General features: G+C 42.4%; 1 protein-coding gene across 1 annotated transcript in view; it reads right to left on the bottom strand.

The window, feature by feature from the left end:
- The window catches only part of sh3bp4a (SH3-domain binding protein 4a), a 33,333-nt gene extending 31,016 nt beyond the window's left edge, over nt 1–2,317 (bottom strand). The window contains exon 1 of the mRNA XM_053492875.1: nt 2,219–2,317. The gene's annotated coding sequence lies outside the window, so the exon portion shown is untranslated. The remainder of the gene's footprint in view (nt 1–2,218) is intronic.
- Between the last annotated feature and the right edge of the window lie 183 nt (nt 2,318–2,500).

Here is a 2,500-nt window from a genome sequence, read left to right as displayed (position 1 = left end):
TTTCACGCACCCTTAACGTTCCTTAACAAGATGAGTCTAAACCTCAGTGCTGTTTAATTACATCTTAATTGCAGGACATTAAATCAGTGAGCCACGCCCACAGGAACTAGTGACTTTAAAGAAAATGATACTGTAAAGCATCGATCAGGACTAACACACTTTCTCTGTCTTCCACATACACAGACACACTCACGCACAGGATTGGCTACTGCTGCTGTGATTGACCTGGGGGAACCACGATGCCCCGCCCACCCAAAGAGCCTGACTCCTAACTGTACTTTTTAAACACAATACACACAATGAGGGATCATGTGGTTTGGGACGAAACCCACTGCCTGTATGAAAATTTAACATTTATATGACAACAGGTGTGTTTACACTGATAACACACTAACAGACCAGAACTACCTGTTTAGCATTACAATAAAACCATTCTTATCTTTTTTATTAAAAAGGAAAAAAGAAAAAAGAAGAAACAACTGCTTTAGGAAAAGCAATTTGTTGATTTAAAACAAGGCGCATTAGCTAGAGCGACATAAATGAGATGCGGAAAAGTTGATTCAGTTGTGTATCATGATTCTTGTATCACCACTACAATTTCTTTTTATTATTATTTTATTGTTTTTAATTTATAAAGTGTATGTTTGCATTTGAGGTGATAAAATGTTGCCGGTCCTCTGTAATCCTGCAGGTTTAAACTATTGACACCTTGACAGATGGCACAGCATCCTGTGTTGTACAAGCAAATATTCTACTAAGTTTGTTTAGAATCGTAACAAAATCTTTTAAAAATAAATAAATAAATTTGAATAAAAAAATATCGTATTAGGAGGTCCTTTGTGAGTCCGTAAAATACACTCGCTTTTGTAACATGGTGTTTTGTTGTGAGTGCAAAAACATATGCTAGGATTATGTTGCGCGGTATCACGTTGTATAAGTCAACACTACTATACAAGTACAGGTTAATAAGTGTTTTTACGGTATCGGACCGTTACTTCAGACCAGTACCAACGTTATTGGTTATTATTATAGTAACATTAATTACAGTCGATGTAAAAAAAAAAGTATCTATATTTATCAATATTATTTAAGTATTTTATAGAAATTGCAAACAAACTATTGCGATATGATTGTTCCCTGACTTACCCTCATTCAAATAAAAAAAATTAACTTTACAACTTGATGCGAATTGTAACATGTGATCTTTTCCCAGTCTAGTGATATTTAGTGTGATGCGCTCCTTCTCTTGCTTTCGATTGACTATCTGGTCATTTGCGCGCTCTGAGCATGTTTGCGCTAGGCTAGGCTATAAAGCTATGAGCTTTAGTAGGTTAGGTGGACACTATCAAACGCAATTTCAACTTACGATGTTTTCAGCTAGCTGTGGGTGCGTAACCAAATCATAAGTCATGGAGCAGGGGTAGGTCTAACCCAGGCCACCAATCGCTCCCCAGTGAGGGTTTAGTAATGTACGCTATCACACACACACACACACACCATGCCACGGTAGACCACACATTCACAATCTGAGATCCCCAACCATATCACACAACCTATAGGACACTCCACTGACTGACTCAGTTATACCTGTGGGTCGGTTTACTAGTTAATAAACTCGCTAAAGTGTGTGTGTGTGTGTGTGTGTGTGTGGATTCAAACAGCAGTGCATTATGGGAGAATATATACTGTGGCTGCTGCATCCAGGGGAGACGGTCCGAGCAGCGCGCGCCACAGCGAGCAGTTTAAATGTTTCATTAAGTAACGGTTTGTGTCTAACGGTCGCTACAGTGACGGTGCGCGTGAGGCGCGTTACACTGTGGCGTTACACATCGAGGGAAAAAAACTAAGGAAAATCCACCTTCTAGTGTGTGTGTGTGTGTGTGTGTGTGAACTAAGATGCCTCTCTCTCTCTCTAGTCTTCATTTCGGATTTAAGTTACAAACTCGCTGGAAAAGTTTCACACGACACTGTTATTTCACCTGGTCTCTCTCTCTCTCTCTCTCTCTCCCTCTCTCTCTCTTTAAACCCGGTGTGTGACGCGCTTCAGTCGGACCGTTACTGTAGCGACAGTATATTCACACACACACACACACATATACACGTAGACGCGCGCGCGCATGTCCTCCATTCAGATGTGGGTTAATAAACACATTGTAACAGATCACAACATCAAAGACAAACAAGAAAGTGACACGCAGAGAACAGCTCGCGCACTCACCCTGCCGGGATCCGGGGAGAGGAGACACGCCAGTGTGTGTGTGTGTGTGTGTGTAAACTGATCACACTCGGGTCGGTCCCTCCTTTGTAGGAGCTCGAGCCGAGTCCTCTTGCGCTAGGCAAGGCAGGCGCTGCGTGACGTCACGAAAAGGGGCGGAGCGGATGACTTGTTTCTGGTAGAAGAGCATCAACTGTTGAATGCTAAGAACCCGAGCTAATACATGAAACTACAGACTCTGTTTCACTGTGGGGGGGGGGGGGGGGGGTGGGGGGGGGGGGTTGG

The sequence above is a fragment of the Clarias gariepinus genome, chromosome 3 (assembly GCF_024256425.1).
Source record: "Clarias gariepinus isolate MV-2021 ecotype Netherlands chromosome 3, CGAR_prim_01v2, whole genome shotgun sequence".
Classification (NCBI taxonomy): Eukaryota; Metazoa; Chordata; class Actinopteri; order Siluriformes; family Clariidae; genus Clarias; species Clarias gariepinus.
This window is presented reverse-complemented; position numbering and strand designations above follow the sequence as displayed.